The following is a 13,222-nucleotide window of genomic DNA, read 5'->3' on the forward strand; positions in this document are numbered from 1 at the left end:
GGAGAAAAATCATGTGGCCAAAGCTCCCCTCCCCTTCAAACCACCAGGAGCCCACTCACTCCCCCTGCACTCACCACCCTTTGCACAACTCCCAGAAAGACTCCTGCCAAAGCCAAGGCCTGCAGGGCACACGCATACAGGGCCTTGCCTGGGGCTGGCACACAGGGAGCTGACACTGCTTTGGGGCAGTGGGGACGGGAGCCTCAGGGATGTGGTCCTGCAAAGACAGGGGCCCAGGCAGCTGGGACTGGCCCTGCAGGGTCAGAACTCCCTCCCTGGGGCAACCTTTCTACCCCGACCCTGTGAATCCGAAAAATCGGTCCAAGAAACTGTTCAGAGACTTTTTTATCTTTAAGCAGCAAGGTATTTGTTTATTCAACGTTGGGAGCAAGCCAGCTCCCGCTGGACAAACTTACTCACCAACTCCTCAGAAAATCAACACTTTTATACAATTTTCAGATGTGATTAAATACATATTCAAGTGATTACGACATGTATCAATGCATATTAATAATAGGTGGAGTATAGGTGGAGCTCAGGCAGGGCTTGGGGCTGTGCTTCTCTTGGCTCCCCATTTTGGAGGGTAGTTCCCATCTTCCTCCATGGGGCAAGGGGCTTCAACTCATCTTCCTCAGCTTGACCCTTCTTCATTTCCATTGTTCTTGACTCGCTCACTGAAGCTTGGAAAAAGCCCTGGCTCCAAGCCTATTTCTCCTATTCAAATGTCTACCTGATCCTGTTATATTTCTAATTTGTTACTTCTAGGCCTATTACATGTTCTTGTACTATTCTCTGAAGCTTTGGTCCAGTAAGTAGAACAGAACGAGCACAGATCGTTTTGGATGTTGGTAACTTGTTTGCAGGTCCAAATTTCTTAGTTAACTCTTTTGGGCCTAGCCTCCTGTTTCATTCCCCCCTTTTTGTTTAGAATTTACGAATTCTTTCATCAAGTTCTAATGGATTTTGATAGGTATTCATCACAGCCCACATTATCTGCATCCTTCTAAACATGATACTTGATTTGTACCATAGCCAAACAATTAGGACCAGTAGTAGAATCATGCTAGCTCCTAATACCAATATTGGATGTATCAAATAGTGGAACACTTGTGATGCTGTAGGGGAGTATCCTGTAAAGATGTCCCACCAGTGGTGCTCTCCCACTTTTTCTACTTTGGTTAGAACAGTTTTTATGCTCTCACTGTCATGTTCTACTTACCAGAGCATTCGTTTAGTCGTTCTGTTTACTTCCTGGACGAGTTTTTCTATATCAGGGTGTTTAAGCACTGCTTTAGAAGATTAATGTTCATTCCTATCTGTAACTTTGTCACATCATGGTACATTATATAATCAGCTTCAATCACTTGTCTAATAGTCACTGGAACAGTATAATCAAAGTCACAGCCTGTGATTCGAGTAAAGTTACATACACAAAAATTGGTACCATTTGCGATTTCATGACAAGCATCTATAGTAAAATTAGCACAAAAGGTCCTAACACATGCACACCCATTTCCTACGTAATAGACTTGTGATTGGGCTTTAGCATGGGGAAGCATCTCAAAGGAGCACAGACTATTCTCAGTATCTAAGCATAAATCTTTATTTTCTACTACAGTATTTTCACAGATATATCCTAATTGTCCTTTAGGAATACATGCCTCAGTACTGACTGATTGCCACTTTTTCTTGGTGTGATCATAACTTACCCAAACATTATGGTCTATGGGTCTGACAATTACATTTTGGCATATGCCTCCTAATGTCAGGATAGGAAAGATGGTCTTTTCTTTAGCTGCACTGATAGTGAGTACATAAGCTTCAATTTGTTCATGTTGAGGGTTGTAAGTGAAGTTCCCTAACTGCCACCACGCTTGGTAATTTTTTCTCAAACTGTGTAGTAGAACTGTTTCTAGCTATTATTTCTCTTACCTCCTGTGGTAATATTCCTGAAGTTCCTTCTCTTAATATTCCTGCGGCTACAGATTGCACCCACTGTTGAGTTTGGAGACATTGTATTGCAAGTGCAAACCTTTTATGGATGACACCAGCATAGTCAATAATCTTGGTGAAATCTTTTGCAGTGTGGTTTAGCTACTAATGTTAACAATTTAACTGCCAATGACTGTGTTTCTGCAAAAGTGAGCAAAGATGGCACTTTGAATTAAAGGGACTTTGAATTTTCCTAGATCAGATGTGACAGCACTTAGTTTATTCACTAATACTTCTTGATCTATGGTGTTTAATACACCTAATCCTGTGCCAAATCATCCGGTTACATCTCTTTGAATTCTGGTACGAGGGGATCTGGTCATCATCTATGCATACCAGCCTTTAAGGCTTTGTTGAATACAGGGTTCACAATCTTTTTGTATGTTTGATATGTTTACTTGAAGGTTTATTCGAACCCTCTTCAGTGAATATGTGGGATCTAACAACAGTTTCTGCTCATTTGAATGTCTAATCATGTAAGGTCCAGCATAAGTTAAATTGTGGACACTCTCACAGGCTAAAGAAGGAGTTGTAAAACTGGTGGTGGTCTTAGTCAATGAGGTGGTAGGAGATTTGCTGGTTGGAAATCTCCTGGTTATATTTCCTTCCCTGAATGTCCACTGACACATCACAGAAACTGATTTATCTAGAGTGAAGGTGTGCCAACATTGATCAACCACTAATTACATTTCACAGTAACGTCAGTTCTGGGTGACCATCTAATCTGTGCCTATTAAAACACTTGCATTGTATGGGGTACCAGGATTTTACCAATTATTCAGTACTCTTGTTCCTTGGAGGACTATAACAGATGGATTGTATTGGTTCAGCTTGCCTGGGTGAACCAGAAGTTCTGGGTCTCTATAAAATTGTAGACCAGAACTCTCGTTGTAGGCTTGAGACCATAATGATTCTTGGGCAAGAATTTCATCAAACACCAATGTACTTATCAGTTCAAAGATCAGCATTGAGGAGGCTTGATAGTAGATGATTCTTCTCCCAAGGTCCATGCTTCCTCTGGATCTCTCTTGACTCGAGAGTAGTGGATCCATGTGGGTTTCTCTTTCACTCGGATCGTGTGGAGGTGGTCATCAACACCTGCTGGGGTCCATCCCACTTCTCCCGTAGTGGATCTCCTGAAAGATTCTTAACATATACCCGATCACCAGGGTTGAATGGATGTAACTTACAATCAGGTTGCTTGGGTTGGTGTTCTAACACCACTGTAGCATTTTTCTGCAATTGTTTTCCTACAGCCATAACATAATCATATACATACTGATTACTGATTTGATCTACAGCTTCACTATTCACAGTTTGCATCATGTAGGGTCTGCCAAGTAGAATTTCAAATAGTTTCTCTTTTGATCTTGGCTTGACCTTTAGCCTGATTAAAGCAATAGGTAAAGCTTGATACCAATGAAAATTTGTTTCTTGACATATTTTAGATTCATCTTTTCTACTTGCCCATTTGCTTGGAGTCTGTAGGGCATATGCAGTTGTCAATTGATTTTTAGTGCTTTACTTATTGCTTGTACAATTCATGCACAAAAGTGTGAACCTCTATCTGAAGAGATGCTCTTAGGCATTCCAAACCGTGGTATAATCTCATTCAACAAGACTTTAACCACTCCTTTTGATTCATTTTTTTTTCTACATGGGAAAGCTTCAGGCCATCCAGGAAATGTGTCAGTCAAAACTAAGAGATAACAGGACCCCCCCTTTTCTTGGGAGCTCAGAGAAATTAATTTGCCAGATTTCACCTGGGAAATGCCTTTTGTTTATTGCCCCTTGCTGTATTTTTGTTCCAGTATTTCAGACAAAGTCCACATTGAGATGTGACTTGCTCTATTGTGATAAATAAATTTGGTCCTGCTACTCTAGTCCTTAAATGCTAATAGAGTGAGTCTAAGCCCCAATAAGTTTTATCATGTTTTACTTTTACAAATTACCACACTAATTTCTCTAATGGTATTAACTGACCTGTTTTTAGTTAACCTCATCTATTGTCTAACACCTTACCTTCATTTTCATGTATCCACTTATAATCTGTTTCTTGATATTCTACCTGTTGATCTGTGTCTAGTTCTTCTAGCACTAAAGCTGCTACTGATAGTTCTTTACTTCTTGCAGCAGCTAATTCAGCTTCTGCATCAGCTTTTCTGTTTCTTATTTCCAGGACAGTGTTACCTTTCAGGTGTCCTTGGCAGTCCATAATTGCCACCTGAGAGGGGAGTTGTACAGTTTCTAATAATCATAGAGTTTCTTCAGTATATTCCACAACTTCTCCTTGAAGAGTTAAAAGTCCTCTTTTTTCCAAATTGCCCCATGAGTGTGAACTATGCCAAAGGTATATTTGGAGTCAGTCCAGGTGTTAATTTGTTTTCCTTCTGCCAATCCTAAAGCTTGAAAGAGAGCCATCAGTTCTGCTTTCTGGACTGAGGTTCCTGCCGGCAAAGGATTTGATTCGATTACCTCGGTAGTGGTGGTCGCAGCATACCCAGGCATCTTCACACCTTGTCTTATGAAACTGCTGCCATCGGTAAACCAGTCTTCTGCATCCAGGGGTGGTTCTTCTTTAAGGTCCAGGCAACTGGAGTGCACTGTTTCAATAGTTTCCAGGCAGTCCTGCACAACAGGTGCAGCCGAGATTCTTTCTTTCTAGGAATGAAGCTGGGTTAACAGTGTTAGTCACCTGAATGGTTATGTCATCTGATTCAGCCAGGATTACCCGATATTTCAGAAATTGGGAGGGTGACTGTCAATGATTTCCTTTCTGTTCCAGTACTGTAGATACTGTGTGGGACACTAACACAGTCATTTTCTGTCCCATTGTACATTTCCTGGCTTCTTTTATATTTATGATCATTGTTGCTACTGCCCTTAGGCAGGTGGGCCATCATTTGCTTACTTCATCCAATTGCTTGGAGAAGTAGGCTACTGTTCTTTTGTATGGCCCTTGTTGCTGAGCCAGGACCCCCAGAACCATTCCTCGTCGTTCATGCGAGAACAAACAAAAGGGTTTCGTTACGTCAGGCAATCCCAACGCCGGGGTCCTTATGAGTTCTCACCTCAGTTTTTTGAAGGCTCCACTTGCTTCGGGGGTCCAGATGAGGTTGCTCTTAGTCATTTTCAGCAGGTCATATAAAGGTTTTGCAATTAGCCCATACTGATATATCTGTAAACAACACCAACCTGTCATTCCTAGAAAGGCTTGAAGGTTTCTCACCATCTGTGGTTTCGGTGTCTGGCAGACACTTTCCTTTCTTGTTGTCCCCAGTGATCATTGTCCTTCAGATACTTTGTAATCTAGGTACACCACTTGTTTCTGCACCGGAAGTGCTTTCTGTTGAGAGACTCGATACTCATTTAAGTCCATAAAGTTTAAGAGGTTTACTGTCCATTGGGCACATTCTTCTTGTTTTTCAGTAACAATCAATAGATCATTCACATATTATAAAAGTACACCCTTTCCCAGTGGTGACTGCCATTGTTCTAATTCTTTAGCTAATTAATTTCCAAAATCGTGGGAATATTTTTGAACCCTTAAGGTAACACTGTCCAAATGAGCTGAGTTTTCCTTCCTGTGGTGGGATTTTCCCACTTGAAGGCAAATATCCTTTGACTTTCCTGTGTTAAGGGAAGGCAGAAAAAGGTATCTCTCAAGTCTAATACTGTGAACCAAATTACACTTTCTTTTAATATTGTTAATAAGGTATATAGGTTTGCAACAGTTGCATGTATGTTTTAGCTATTTTATTTACTGCTCTTAAATCCTGAGCCAGCCTATGTGTTCCATTTGTCTTTTTGACCGGTAAAATTGGGGTGTTGAAATCTGATTCACACTCCACAAAAGCCCTAATTTCAAAAAGTTGTCTATTATTGACTCAGTTCCTCTTCTATCTTCCAACTTGAGTGCATATTGCTTCCTAACTACTGGGTTTGCTCCTGTCCGTAATTCTATTTCAATGGGAGCTGCTCTTTTTGACTTTCCTGGTGTGTCAGTAGCCCAAACTCCTGGGTATACCTGATCTAAAATTTGGTTGACATTTGAATTACCCTGGCTTGGCTCCACATAGCTCATTGCTAAACTCAGAGCTGCTATTAATTGTTCTTCCTTTACCTTAAGTTCAATTTTACCTTGTTTGAATTCTATTACAGCTCCCAGATTTTCTAGTAAGTCTCTGCCCAATACGAGTTTGGATAAATTTGGTAAATACCCAAACTGATGGACTCCCATTTGTTTTCCAATTTTGAACTTTAGGGATTTCAAAAGAAAGCTTTTCTGATTGACCAGTGGCACCCACGACTTAAACATATTTATCACTTTTAGGTATTAATTCAAAACAGAAAATGTAGCTCCAGTATCAATTAGAAAATCTAATTCTTCTTTTTCTTCCCCTAGCTTAATTTTTACCAGCAGGTCCCCTAGGCACTGCTGGCCCCCCCCTTCACTCAGTACTCTGTAAGCAACAACAGCCCCTCCTATGGCTCTATTTCCACCTGTTAATTCAGGGCATTCTTACTTCCGGTGTCCCTCTTTTCTGCAATGTGCACACTGGTTCTGACCCAACCTTGTCTGTCGGGGAGGCAAACCTTACATCTGTTACACAAGGCTCATACATATAACTAACAGTTGCAAAACTGACAAATCATAATTCTAGGTCTTATCCAAAGTGATGTGCTTATAGTTAACTCTTCAGCACTACCTCTCATATAGCAACTCTTAGCATGATAATACCTTTAACTATGTGCTCCTGGATGTTTCAGGGTAAGCAAGATATATCAGGTACACAATAACAATATTTGGCCAAATACAAACAAAACCAGACCAGACCAGACCAGAGGGGATATTCCCCTGGGAGAGCGTCCTCTCCCGCGTCCCCCACGAGACGGCGTCCCGCCTCGACTCACGGGTATCCAGAACCAGAATAACCAGAACCAGAATAAACAAAACCAGAAACCAGATAAAAATACCTTTTATCAATAGGCAGTGTTCTTGTCCAACCCCCGCAAGAAGTCACCGAAGAAGGGAGCCCCTTCGGGTAAAAAGGCTTAACCGAGGGCGCCCAAGGGGGTCCCGTCCTCTGGGGGATTCCGCAGCCGGGTGGAGAAAGTGTACTGCCACAGGTTGCCAAATGAATCCGAAAAATCGGTCCAAGAAACTGTTCAGAGACTTTTTTATCTTTAAGCAGCAAGGTATTTGTTTATTCAACGTTGGGAGCAAGCCAGCTCCCGCTGGACAAACTTACTCACCAACTCCTCAGAAAATCAACACTTTTATACAATTTTCAGATGTGATTAAATGCATATTCAAGTGATTACGACATGTATCAATGCGTATTAATAATAGGCGGAGTATAGGTGGAGCTCAGGCAGGGCTTGGGGCTGTGCTTCTCTTGGCTCCCCATTTTGGAGGGTAGTTCCCATCTTCCTCCATGGGGCAAGGGGCTTCAACTCATCTTCCTCAGCTTGACCCTTCTTCATTTCCATTGTTCTTGACTCGCTCACTGAAGCTTGGAAAAAGCCCTGGCTCCAAGCCTATTTCTCCTATTCAAATGTCTACCTGATCCTGTTATATTTCTAATTTGTTGCTTCTAGGCCTATTACATGTTCTTGTACTATTCTCTGAAGCTTTGATCCAGTAAGTAGAACAGAACGAGCACAGATCGTTTTGGATGTTGGTAAATTGTTTGCAGGCCCAAATTTCTTAGTTAACTCTTTTGGGCCTAGCCTCCTGTTTCACCTGGGCTGGCCCAGCATCCTCCCCCTGCACACTCCCCCACAGCACAGGCCTCACTGGGGCATTTGCTGCTAGGACTCTGCAGAGCTCCCCATGGGAACACCTCCTTTGTGAGCTCCTGAACGATCCTCTCTGCCCAGGAGTGGCCCCTGGCAACCAAAGAATCAAAGCCCCACCCCCTCACACTGCAGCGCCACACTGCAGCGCCACTGCAGTGTGCAATGGGCCTCCAGGGCTTCCCTTGTCAAAGCACCCCCTCCAAACTCTTACCAGATAGAAAATGGGGGGACACCACACAGGGATACTTTTAGGAAATAAGTACAAGCTTATCTTGACTACTGGGGGGGTGTAATTTTTTATTCTTAATGTTCTGAGTTATCCATTTGGGGGATGGATGTCCTAAAAGCACTGTTGTGTTCTATTTGGAGGAAGTATTTTGCAAAGAAATCCAGGCTGCATGCATGATACAGAGGAAGTTGTCCAGCCTTTGACCCACTTCTAGAAAGTTATGAAAGAACAGCTACCAAGTCAGGGCAGCACCTCCAGGACCCTGAATTTCTGTTCCCGCTTTCCCTTTCCCTTTCCCTTTCCCTTTCCCTTTCCCTTTCCCTTTCCCTTTCCCTTTCCCTTTCCCTTTCCCTTTCCCTTTCCCTTTCCCTTTCCCTTTCCCTTTCTCTTTCCCTTTCCCTTTCCCTTTCCCTTTCCCTTTCCCTTTCCTTTCCTTCAAAAATTCCAGGTATTGGGAAACACATAAATAGCCAGGAGACAGAGAAGTTAACTAAAAAAATAAACTTTTATTTGAATAAAAGGGAGCGGTCACTGAAAAAAATCTCAGTGAGATCCATCAACTCAGTGGAGGCATCAACCTCTTTTATCCCCTTTGCCCCAAGCACTGGTCCCTCCCCATTTCTCCATGGGCTGGGATGCTCGGGGGTTACAGGCTTCCTGACACACCTCCTGTATGTCCCCCGTTATGGGCTTATTAGGTGGTCCTGAAGGTCACTGACATGGTTCAAGACAGAGGCCACAGCACTTCGGACTGCAGGACATGGTCACAGGATCCTTCTGTGCTGCTGGTTGGTGCCCCTGTCTCAGGGCAAACTGTGCCTCTGTGACTGACAACTGAGCAACCGGGAACTTGTCACTTCTTCCTGTGAACTGTGACTGCACTACAAACTCTGCAGGAACACCGACTGTTCCTAATACGGGGGAGGGAGGAGGGTTGGGCTCACGAGCACCGGGCACTGCCGCTACAGAGACCCAGGGCTTGCAGGGGGGCAGGAGCTGCTGCTGGGACACCAGAGTGTTCCCTGCTCGGGGGCAGCAGGAAGGAACCCTCTCGGCAGGGACAGCCCTGTTGACTCTGAGCCCCTTTGCATCGTGGTGGGTGTGAGAGTCCCTTTGTGAGGGTGACTCAGGTGACACCACAGAAGAGGGAGGAGCAGGGCAGCCCCGCTTCCAGCAGCTGCCTGAGGGCAGCGTTCAGGCAGCAGGAGGGTGTGGTGTGGGACAGGAGACCCCTAAAATGCGTACACAGCTCCAACTCCCTCTCAAAACCACGGGCACGGTTTTGAGCTGCCCCTGCCCAAAAAGATACAGAACAAAGGTTGAGGTGCCTTAGGTGATCTGGCTTAATTAAAATGCTGCAAAAGCTGAACTAAAGGCTGCAAAACACGATCTACTTGGTTGAAAAAGTGCAAGAAACACGCTACAGGAGTCAAGCCGCTTTAAGTGAAAACCTACTGGAGGGAGTTTGCTTTAATCAAAACTAACCATGTTTTTTAAAACACGATGATCTATTTTTAGCAAGAAAGAGGACCCTTCAATATAAAAAGTGTTATAGAAAAATGACCTTAATTAAACATGTCCCTTTTATAGAAAAGCACTGCCACACAGCAAGGCCTTATCCTCCCGAAGAAGGTAAAGACTGGCAAACCAGCCGATGGGTTTTCAGACCTCACCTAGGCTTTAATTAAACCCTGTTACACATTTCATACCAGCTACCAGGATATTTATGGGGTGCCCAGTGTGGCATCTTGCTGCTGCTGCTGCTGGGGGAGCTGCTGCTTCCCTGTTCCTCTGTTCCTCTGACCCTCTGCCTGCCAGTTTGCTCACCTGAAATTGTGGTCCTACAAGCTCCTGTGCCTGCTTGGGTGCTGTAGGCTGTGCCAGCCCACACCACTGACCTTGATTGACCCAAAGAATCCAAAGTCTTGTCACATTCCTACTGCTTTACTTCCCATGGAAGGGAACTGCCTTTTGAGGGTGTTGGCACCAAAATCCTGCTCTTGAGGGGGGTACAGGGACACAGGGGACATGAGACTTTAAGGGGCTGGGCCGGATGGTGTGCAGGGGTCGGTGGCAGCAGTGGCATTTCCTCATGGTGGCTGTGGTATGGCAAAAAGGGCCAAGGAACCACATATGTTAGCAGGAAGGGTGACTGATGTCCGTGTGGACATCTCAACACTGCCCAGACTTCGGGTTAGGGTTAGGGTTAGGGTTAGGGTTTGGGTTAGGGTTTGGGTTAGGGTTAAGGTTAGGGTTAGGGTTCGGGTTCGGGTTCAGGTTCGGGTTGGGGTTCGGGTTTGGGTTAGGGTTCGGGTTCGGGTTTGGGTTGGGGTTCGGGTTTGGGTTAGGGTTCGGGTTCGGGTTTGGGTTAGGGTTCGGGTTCGGGTTAGGGTTCAGGTTCGGGTTCGGGTTCGGGTTCCGGTTCGGGTTCGGGTTCGGGTTCGGGTTCGGGTTCAGGATCAGGGTTCGGGTTCCGGTTCGGGTTCGGGTTCGGGTTCGGGTTCAGGTTCAGGGTTCGGGTTCAGGTTCAGGGTTCGGGTTCAGGGTTCGGGTTCGGGTTTGAGTTAGGGTTTAGGGTTAGGGTTAGGGTTAGGGTTAGGGTTAGGGTTAGGGTTCGGGTTCAGGTTCGGGTTCAGGGTTTGGGTTCGGGTTCGGGGTTCGGGTTCAGGTTCGGGTTCGGGTTCGGGTTCGGGTTAGGGTTAGGGTTCGGGTTCGGGGTTAGGGTTCAGGTTCGGGTTCGGGTTCAGGGTTCGGGTTCGGGTTCGGGTTCGGCTTCAGGGTTCGGGTTCAGGGTTCGGGTTCAGGGTTCGGGTTCGGGGTTCGGGGTTCGGGTTAGGGTTTAGGGTTAGGGTTCAAGTTCAGGGTTCGGTTTCAGGGTTAAGGTTCAGGTTTGGGTTCGGGTTAGGGTTCGGGTTAGGGTTTAGAGTTCGGGTTAGGGTTCGGGTTAGGGTTCGGGTTAGGGTTCGGGTTCGGGTTCGGGTTCGGGTTAGGGTTCGGGTTCGGGTTAGGGTTCGGGTTCGGGTTCGGGTTTGGGGTTAGGGTTAGGGGTTAGGGTTGGGGGTTAGGGTTAGGGTTAGGGTTAGGGGTTAGGGTTAGGGGTTAGGGGTTAGGGTTAGGGGTTAGGGTTAGGGGTTAGGGTTAGGGGTTAGGGTTGGGGGTTAGGGTTAGGGTTAGGGTTAGGGGTTAGGGTTAGGGGTTAGGGGTTAGGGTTAGGGGTTAGGGTTAGGGGTTAGGGTTTGGGGTTAGGGTTAGGGTTAGGGTTAGGGGTTAGGGGTTAGGGGTTAGGGGTTAGGGTTAGGGGTTAGGGGTTAGGGGTTAGGGTTAGGGGTTAGGGTTAGGGTTAGGGTTAGGGTTAGGGTTCAGGTCAGGGTTAGGGTAGGGTAAGGGTTAGGGTTAGGGGTTAGGTTTAGGGTTAGGGTTAGGGTTAGGATTTGGGTTAGGGTTAGGGTTAGGGTTAGGGTTAGTGTTACGGGTCTGGGTAAGTGTTAGGGTTAGGGTTAGGGTTAGGGTTAGGGTTAGGTTTTGAGTTAGGGTTAGGGTTAGAAAGGGTTAGGGTTAGGCTTAGGAAATTTAGGGTTAGCAAAAGACAGGGTTAGGGTTAGGGTTAGGTTTTGAGTAAGGGTTAGGGTTAGCAAAAGTTAGGGTTAGTGTTAGGTTTAAGGTTAGCAAAAGACAGGGTTAGGGTTAGGGTTAGGGTTAGGGTTAGGGTTATGGGTAAGGGTTAGGGTTAGGAAGAATTTGTCTCAGTGCGCGATCTAACAATCGCGGTTTTAGCCCATTCCGGACACGCAGTGGTGCCCAATAAGCCCCTCTCAGGCTATAAGCCCGATTCGCTGCCCACTGCTGTCAGAATCTTTTGCTTTTTCTCTTGGGTCTCTGCTTTTGCTGTTGCTGTTCTGTTGCATGTCTGGCAGAATACCCACCGCCGTCCAGTATGTACTCTGCTTCTATAGAGCACTGTCCCCTAACCCCAACATTAAAAGAGAGACTGGAAGCTATGCGCAAACCCTGTTCCCTAACCCTAACCAAGAGACTGCAAAGTATGCGCAAACCTTTTTCCCTAACCCTAACCTTAAAAGTGAGAATGCAAGCTATGCGCAAACCCTTTTCCCTAAGCCTAACCCTAAAAACGAGACTGCAAGTTATGCGCAAACCGTCTTCCCTAACCCTAACCTTAAAAAAGTGACTGCAAACTATGCGCAAACCCTGTTACCTAACCCTAACTTTAAAAAAGAGACTGCAAGCTACTAGGGTTAGGGTTAGGGTTAGGGTTAGGGTAAGGGTTAGGGTTGGGGTGACGGTTTAGGGTTACGGTTAGGGTTAGGGTTAGGGTTAGGGTTAGGGTTAGGGTTAGGGTTCGGGTTAGGGTTAAGGTTAGGGTTAGGTTTTGAGTTAGGGTTCGGGTTAGAACGGGTTAGGGTTAGGCTTAGGAAATTTAGGGTTAGCAAAAGACAGGGTTAGGGTTAGGGTTAGGTTTTGAGTAAGGGTTAGGGTTAGCAAAAGTTAGGGTTAGTGTTAGGTTTAAGGTTAGCAAAAGACAGGGTTAGGGTTAGGGTTAGGGTTCGGGTTAGGGTTAAGGTTAGGGTTAGGGTAAGGGTTAGGGGTTAGGGTTGGGGTTAGGGTTAGGGTTAGTCAGAATCTGTCTCAAGGCGCGATCTAACTATCGCGGGTTTACCCCATTCCAGGAACGCAGTGGTGCCCAGTAAACCCCTCTCGGGCTATAAGCCCGATTCAGTGCCCACCGCTGTCAGAATCTTTTGCTTTTTCTCTTGGGTCTCTGCTTTTGCTGTTGCTGTTCTGTTGCATGTCTGGCAGAATACCCACCGCCGTCCGGTATGTACTCTGCTTCTATAGGGCACTGGTCCCGCCCACTGGGTGGAGTCAAGAGGTGGAGTCCGTGTTGATTGTTCTGCGTCACTGGCTCTGCCTACTGGGCGGAGTCAGTGCTGATTGGTGTTACAACCCGCCCCAGGAAAAGGGGAGAGGGGGTAACTCAGGTTTTTATTAATAATTCCCTTGGGGTGGATTAAAGTGAAACGACACTAAATAATCGGTGTCTGAAAACTTATACTGGTAAGGTTTATTTTAACAATTCTGTATCAACAGGCATGCTATCAATTTGGGTGCAGTCATACCACAATGTGACACAGAGATAACCTTTGGGGGGGGGAAAGAAAAGGCATAAGGGAGAGAAAGGCA

The 13,222-nt window shown here is 45.6% G+C and overlaps 1 long non-coding RNA gene across 1 annotated transcript in view; it reads left to right on the top strand.

Annotated features, from left to right (window-relative positions):
• LOC127480077 (uncharacterized) overlaps nucleotides 1-7,739 on the top strand; it is a 45,644-nt gene extending 37,905 nt beyond the window's left edge. The window contains exons 2-3 of the long non-coding RNA XR_007907760.1: nucleotides 766-863; nucleotides 7,692-7,739. This is a non-coding gene — a long non-coding RNA (uncharacterized LOC127480077). The remainder of the gene's footprint in view (nucleotides 1-765; nucleotides 864-7,691) is intronic.
• The last annotated feature ends 5,483 nt before the right edge of the window (nucleotides 7,740-13,222 follow it).

Source organism: Manacus candei, unplaced genomic scaffold (genome assembly GCF_025592945.1).
Source record: "Manacus candei isolate 608988 ecotype Guabito, Panama unplaced genomic scaffold, ASM2559294v1 h1tg000071l, whole genome shotgun sequence".
Classification (NCBI taxonomy): Eukaryota; Metazoa; Chordata; class Aves; order Passeriformes; family Pipridae; genus Manacus; species Manacus candei.